Source organism: Calidris pugnax, unplaced genomic scaffold (genome assembly GCF_001431845.1).
Source record: "Calidris pugnax isolate Ruff unplaced genomic scaffold, ASM143184v1 scaffold20, whole genome shotgun sequence".
NCBI classification, from domain to species: Eukaryota; Metazoa; Chordata; class Aves; order Charadriiformes; family Scolopacidae; genus Calidris; species Calidris pugnax.
Genome location: NW_015094510.1, coordinates 19,902,005 through 19,910,388, shown reverse-complemented (window position 1 = coordinate 19,910,388; position 8,384 = coordinate 19,902,005).

Genomic DNA, 8,384 nt, shown 5'->3' with positions numbered 1-8,384 from the left:
CGCCTTTCTTCTGCTGCTGCCGCCGATGGCAGTGATTTGCATTAGCCCGGCCCTCATTGAGATGCGGCTCTTCACCCCAGCCTCTCCCTGGCGCTCTCTCCAGAGGGCGGCGCCGCCGCTGCCACCGGCGTCTCCCCCCTCTCTTTCTCCCTTTGCAGGCCCTCGGCGCTGCGGGGCGGCCGCCGGAGCCGCCCCCGGCAGCGCGCCCTGCCCGCGGGGCGAGGGGTATGAGGGGAGCCCGCTGCCCCCCCGGCTGCCCCAGGGCGGGGGTCGCGGAGGGGAGGCCGCGCTGGGACGCTCGGTTGGGGTCCCACCGGGCTCTCTCCTCCCTGAGGTAATTTGTGGCCGCACCGCGGGTCGCTGCCTGCCCGCCGCCTCCCTCAGCCCCGGCCGCCCTTCCGAGGCCCTGGCCCGGCGTCCAAAAAAACAAAACCCCGAAACAAACCCGCCTTTAGAAGTATTTTTACCAAATGTGTCCCTTGGCATTCCCATGAGGTTCATTCACCTGGTCCTGAAGTGCTGAGAGCCCACCCAGTTGCCAAAGCCCCATGTGACAGGAATCGAGTGCTGAAGGTGGGATTGACATGGGATTTAGGTACTGAAACTGGAGCCAGGCTTCCTCACACCACTCAGTTACAGCTGATCTTGAAGGTGACTAACCCCATAGATGCTATGGTTTTTATGCGTAAATTTCCCAGAAGATGTATTGGCTCAAAGGCACCTCAGGCTTCATCTGCAGACTCACTCCTCTTACACCTGAACCCCTCAGGTCTTGGAGCACATTTGCTAAGTCAACCTCCACACCAAAATTCAGTTTTTGTGATGCTTTCTCCTCAAAGCCTTGGTTATTTTTCATTCTAATGTAAAAAATCTCAGTGGTTAAAACATTCTCAAGGTGAAGGACCTGTTTTGCTCTCCTCTGTGCAAGAAGGACTTCAACTCTCTTCTACTTGTCAGGTAAACAGCCCACAGTCCAGGGGGACGTGGAAGGGAAGAAAACACAGTCTGTCCCTTCTGTTGAAGCTGCTCCACTTTGTACTCTGAAAGAATTAAAAATGCATTAGATCAGAGAGAGGGAATTAGTCTGTAACCTCGTGGCTGTGGCACTCAGTTGGGAAGGACAAAAGATGGCTTTGTGTGTAAGTATTACAGACCATTTATGTGTTTTATATCCATAAATCCAGAAACAGTCAGTGAAGAAGGGACACAAGCCCGGGGTGCCCTGCTCCCAGTGATAGACCTTTATCAGAAGAGAGGTTCCTGCTTAATCTGTCTGAAGGCAAACGAAGCCTTCAGTCTACAAAAACTGTAAGAGGCTCAAAAGAAGAAGGGGACGGAGCACCCAGCTTCTATTGTATTCCCTTAGAATAGTCCACAGACAGGCTCTTTGGAGACAGGAGATTCCCGAAGGAGATAAATTAATTGATGCTGTGTCCTTCACCATCTTGGAAGAGTTCTTCAATTACTAAAGTGTTGCATAGAGCAGAGACAGGAGTCTTCTGGCCATACCTGTTTCCTTAGTTTTTGAAAAAGAAAGGAGCATCAAAAACCTTCAGGAAAACCTCTGCTCAAAGGAGTAAGAGCATTAAGCTCCTGAACATCAAAGAGATTCTGAATTCAATGTAAAACTCTAGCCTTAGTATGCCCTTACCACCTAGCTTAGTTCTTGTAGATCTTGTTCGAAGGCACTTAATCCTTCCCCTATGGTCAATGGGGTGCTAAGGCACTTTAGCAAAGTTTCTTAAGATGCAAGTTCCTAAAAATTGAGCATCTCTGCATTGGGTATCTCATGAGCTATATTGCTTTTTAGTCTATTGGCTTTTAAAATCTCTTGATCTGTGTTTAGACATAACATAAAAGAGTAGTATTGGTAATGTTGATATACTTGATACGAGAATGGAAACTGATTTTAAAAGAATTCTGGTAATCTTGCATTAAAGTTCTACTCTTTAAATCCCCTCTTTTGTAGGTCAACAATCAAATAAAATATTTATGGAAGTCTGAAATGATAAGAAAAATGAGGAGACCACAAAGGTTACAGACGGAAAAGACTATCATGGTCCTGACAAAGGATTGTTCTTTAACATTCTTCACTGCTGTTTTGTCCATTTCATTTTAAATATCTCAGGTAATGGGGCTTCTAATTCCCAAAGGAGACATCTCTTCGAAGTTGAGTTCCTCCAATTATACAGAATTTTTTTCTGATGATCAGGTTAATGGAAGTTTCTTATGTTTCAGCTCATTACTTTAGCTATAGTGCCCTGTGTTCACGTACATAATTTATTTCTCCCATTGGTGTTTACATCTCTCTGACATGTATTATTTACGTCTAGCCTAAGTGTGCAAAATATTTCACAGATGTTCAAGAAACATCTTCATTCTGAATATGTTAAAAAAAGGTCAAAAAATACAATATAAATCAACACTAGTGTATAAACTCAATAGGGAAGTGTCTTTTAAAATGCGTTACTTTGTTCATTTACAGTACTGTGTTTAACATGAAGACATAACACAATACTGTACAGTCAATTCACCGTTGTCATGTACGCTTGCTGTTCTTTGCTTTTTAAAGCACTTTAAAAGATGCTTTTCCTTTTCTACTCCATGTGTTTATCCAAACTTAAATGAAAATCATGCAATTCCAAATGGAAACAAAGTCTGAGTAAACCTGTTTCAACACCTATATAATTGCCTTGTTACAAGAGCGTACTGTTTTGCTAACACAAAATTGTCTTCCTTCGTTGGATGGACTTTGGAGTATTATGTGTTTCCTTAGCCCTCTGTAACGCATCTTTATAAACCACAATACAGTCGCTTCTTAATCCCACTTTGGATAAAGTAAGTAACTTGGACTTCTCAGCTCTGTTCTTGTTAATCAGGTTTTTCAGATCTAACAGTATTTCAACAGTGCTTTTCTCAACATTTCTAAATTTTAAGCACCTCTGTCAAAAGTGTACAGAAGAATTGGATACAGTTATGTCACCACCCAACACTCCTGTGTCTGAAGGCTGTACCAAATGCCTTGGAACATTGTTCTGGGAGCTCCTCTTTAGTTGGCTAACTACTGTGACCCCTAAATCCTTTTCAGAGTCACTGCTTTCCAGGACACAGTCTCCAGTCTTCTAAACGTGACCTACATTCTTTGTTCCCGCTGAATGACCTTGCATTCAGCTGTCTCAAAAAACATGTTCAAATGATCCTGGCTTACTAAAGATGTCAATTTCCCTACAGAAAAACTGTTTTTTCTTTGCATTATTTAGTGCTTTATGCATTTTATGTCATCTGCAAATTTTACCATTAATGCTGTTAAATATTCCTTCAGATCACTCATAAATTTATGTAGTAGCGGAGGACAGCGTTTTCTAAAATGTGGGGCTCAATCCCCCAAGGCAGCCGTGTCAAGGGTGTGTTCACAGCTCATTCCACTTCACGTCAGCGAGGCGCTGGGCTCTGGGGATGCCCAACCAGGCCCAGGGAGCTGGTGTTGGCGTGGTGGCATATGCCCATTTCGGCAACCGGCCTGTGCCAGCTCCCGGGGGGATCTGAGCGACTGGAGCTGCCCCAGCCAGCTGGGCACTGCGGAGGCGTTGGGCCGGGGCGGCGCAGGCCTGGCACCAGCCACCAGAAAGAGACACAGGGGTGAGGCGGAGAAACACTCCCTTCTGAAAGAGAACAGAACTCTATGAATTCCTCAACACTTGCCCAAGGGACAACGATTAGCTGTTTATAGTTACTTTTGGAGATCTGTCATTTAGCCGGTTTTTAATTAATTATTATGTGTTACAATGATTTTTGGATAATGCTAACCACTTAATTAGAATGATGTACTGCTCTATGGCGCTTTACAGGAGCGTATATCGATGCAGTCACCTTTATCAATCATACTTGGCAATCTCACTCAGAAAGCTACCCAATTTGACATGCTTGTTGGCACTAATTACACAATCATTTTCTGTATTGATTACATCACGTAGCAGGCCTTCAGTTATTTTACCTGCCGCTGATTCCAGTATAGCCAGAATTATATAATCAAGATCACATTTTTTATGTTGTCCAAAAGTAGCAGTGGCTTTATCCAGGTTTTACTACTTCCTTAATATTCCTTAATGTCTTGAATAGCAGCATTAATTGCTCAGGCAGCCCAGTAATAAATTCCTTTTAGAGTTAATATACCCATGTATTAAAAATTATTTGCATATTATTTTAGGCAAAACCATATGGCTTTCATGACTGGGGTGGGACTACATTATGCAGAAATATGACTTGAATTCTTCTGTCTATTCTGCATTGTTATTGACAATTTCAAGAGCTTGCTTCTAATGACAGACCCATGATTTTGCTAGGATTAATTATGACGATATATTTTTTTTATTCCTCTTTCTCCTTAGTATTTCTGGCTGTAAAATTTGTCACTAAGAATTTCTTATATGTCTGTTGTTGATATTTCACTTGTCCAGACTTACAATAAATAATGAGTAAATAAAAAGATTTTTATATGTTACCTGTCCGCCTGTATTTCTATTCAGTGAGGATATATTTAACAAAAGACAATGTCCTCTCTGAATGCACAACTAGATTTTTGAACCTAGTAACATCGTTCACAGTTAAAGACTCCTTTTTATCTTGTTTATTTGCTTATAACTGGCTGTTTCAAGAAATACTTCCTTTTAAAAACAGACTATGGACCAGGACTTAACTTTTTTTGCATACAGCAGATATAATTACATGCTGGTCATTGGGTAAAACATTCTTAAAGTTATTCTACGTGCTTGTCCTCTGGAAAGAAAACAGTGAAGTGAACAGATTTTGTACTGGAAAATTATGGTACTTCACTTTTTGATGCTCCATGGTATTCTAACTATGTCATCAAAAGACCTTCAGCATGGTTTGTCAGAATTATGCCTCTTCTTTTTTTTCTTCTTAGTGTTGAGATGTTTCAGATACTATTATTTCAGATATTATTAAGGGCATGTTTAAAGAGCTGTTTGTCTGATTTGATTTGCTTGCCCGTATGGGTTAACAAATTGAACCTAAAACCTTGTCATTTGGGATTATCAATTAGGAATGCACTATCCGGGTGACAGGCCAAATCCTACCTTACGGAACAACTCCATCCATCTCCAAAATATTCTCCATCATCATGTAATATAGCAAGATACATATCTGATTAAACTATTATAATCTTTCTCCTTTCCAGGTTGCAAAGAAGCTGAATTAGAATAATTCTGAAGTGCAGGATCTGAATTTTTGCTGGTCCTTGGTTCAAACTAATTAAAATACATTGATATTCTTTGCTGACTGCTAACCTCTGGCAGAAGCATTTTAAATAATTTAGAATATGTATGTTCACAATAACCTCAGCCCAGTCTCAGTGGTATTCACATGCTGTAAGCTGAGGATTTGGGGACCATCTTTTTAATTTTGAGATAATGTTGGACTGTCTTATGAATATAAATGCACAAATTGTACACAGATTTTTGAAGGACCTAAGAACAGCACGTGTGGTAGTTTCGTTTACCAGCGTTTTAAAAGTAAGATAGAGGAGCTAGAGTTGGGACACAATTTTTGCACACATCAACGGGGCCTGCTTCCCTAAAGAATTTAGAGGATAAACGTCGGCACCAGCTAGTTCCACTTTTGAAGTAAATGTCTAAATAATTTTTCTGCCATGTGGGTCTTGTTAGTCAGAAGAGGGTTGGTAGCTGAGGCAGGATTTTGTGAGGAGAGGGAGGGATAGACCTTTGTTCATTCTCAGGAAAGAAATCAGCCAGTGTGTCCCAAGTCACTAAAGGATGTGTGAGGGCAGTAAACAGGAAACAACGGGAGAAATCTCAGGTCATTCAAAGAGGAGAAATGAAGTGGGAAGACATTAGTGACCTGGGAGGTATCTTAAATTTCACTGTATAGGAGTAGTTTTTTCACTTTCTAGATGCTGTTTTTTATGATGTACTGGCCATAAGAGGTTGTCAAGCAGTGTCTGCTGGGCTCCACACCTCCTGTTCCAACCAGAATCAGATCCTTTGGGCAGCATATACCTTTCTGAGTGAGGATTTGGATGCCGTCTTCTCCCACAGTTCATTCACAGTTTAGGGGTGTAAGACCCTGGCTGTTGCTTTAACTAGTCTATCATTTCTCTTCATGCAGGTTGTGTATTCTGGAGCGATGGCGGTCTACTGCTTTACTCCCTTACTGATCGTCCTTCCACTTTACCACCATATGGGAAGCACAACAGCATGTAGAATTGATTCCATGACATTTAATTGGGGGTTCTTCTACATTGGACGGGCTGGATCGATGGGCCAAGGCCAATGGGATGAAGTTTAATAAGGCCAAGTGCCAAGGTCCTGCATTTTGGTCACAACAACCCCAGGCAGCACTACAGGCTTGGGGAAGGGTGGCTGGAGAGCTGCCTAGCAGAAAAGAACCTGGGGGAGTTGGTGGACAGCTGGCTTAACATGAGCCAGCAGTGTGCTCAGGTGGCCAAGAAGGCCAACAGCATCCTGGCTTGCATTAGGAATAGTGTAACCAGGAGTAGGGAAGTCATCGTGCCTCTGTACTCAGCACTTGTGAGGCTTCACCTCAAGTACTGTGTTCAGTTCTGGGCCCCTCACTGCAGGAAGGACATTGAGCTGCTGGAGCGGGTCCAGAGGAGAGCCACCAAGCTGGTGAGGGGTCTAGAGAACAAGTCCTATGAGGAGAGGCTGAGGGAACTGGGCATGTTTAGTTTGGAGAAGAGGAGGCTGAGGGGAGACCTCATTGTCCTCTCCAATTACCTGAAAGGAGGTTGTAGAGAGGCGGGTGTTGGCCTCTTCTCCCAAGTGAATAATGACAGGACCAGAGGAAATGGACTGAAGTTGCAGCCGGGGAGGGTTAGATTAGATATTAGGAAGAATTACTTTACTGTAAGAGTAGTCAGGCACTGGAACAGCCTGTCCAGGGAGGTGGTTGAGTCGCCATCCCTGGAGGCATTTATGAAACATGTAGATGTGCACTTCAGGGCATGCTCTAGTGGCATGCTCTAGTGGCCAAGATTGTCGGGTTTTTTTGTGTGTATATGGTTGGACTCCGTGATATCAGAGGTCCTTTCCAACCATGATGATTCTGTGATTCTGTGATCCCGCGATTATGGCTGACAGTCCAATTGTCATTAATTTGGCTGACAGTCCAAACTATCATGGTAATCTTAAAGATTTCAGACTGTCTAATACCATGAGCGCACAGATAAATAGTATGTATCATATTAAGATGCTGAGCAGCAAATAATTTTATCTCCAAATTATTGAAAATATAAAGTCTAGAGAAGTACTCTTTAATAACATCTCTGTTGATGCTAATTCATTTATGCTTAGCCACCATAAGGTTGTGCACTGCTGTAAGGTTCATCAGGTAAAAGACAAAGAAAATGATCATAGATATAGATCCTAAATATCTTGTTGTTAAAGAAAAATGAAGGTAAATATACAGACAGTAATCGTTTTATCTCTGATAGAGCAGACTCTTAATTAACAGGCATAATGTAAGAGTAGTTGTGGCTCTTGTGGTAACATGGCTCAATCAAAAATCAGATCAAAGTGTGATATTCCCACAGTCATCACAGATGGTGTGAGGGACACACAGATAACCAGAAGAGTATACATAGAGGAAAAAGAATGAAAATTAGAGACTCTGAGATAAATTAAACAGCCAGTAAATGGAGAAGGCAAGTAAACATAATTGACAGTCTTCTGCCCTTCCCCCAAAGAAAGAACTCAAATGCCTAAAACTAGACTCAGACTGTACTAGCCTAAATACAAAACTGAAATCTGTCCAACACACTAGCCTTCTGGACAGTTCCAGGAATCTTCAGTTCTACTGCATCAAATTAAAACTACCCCAAAGTTCATTAAAAACTAGACCTTGAAAATTTCAGCCAGTCTAAATGACAATGATGTGGAATGATTCGAAATTAAATATCTTTAAGAGCTGCTGTTTAGGAAGTGGTTGGACTCGATGATCCCAAGGGTCTCTTCCAACCTAGACGATTCTAAGTGTGGCTGGAAAGCTGCCTGATAGAAAAAGACCTGGGGGTTCTAATTGGCTGAATATGAGCCGGCAGTGTGCCCAGGTGGCCAAGAAAGCCAATGGCATTCTGGCTTATATTAGAAATAGTGTGACCAGCAGAAGTAGGGAGGTGATTGTCCCCCTGTACTCAGCACTGGTGAGGCCACACCTGGAGTATTGTGTCCAGTTCTGGGCATCTCAATACAAGAGAGATATCGAGGTGCTGGAGCGAGTGCAGAGGAGGGCAACGAAGCTGGTGAAGGGCCTGGAGCATCAATCTTATGAAGAGCTGTTGAATGAGCTGGGTCTGTTTAGTTTGAGGAAGAGGAGGCTGAGGGGAGACC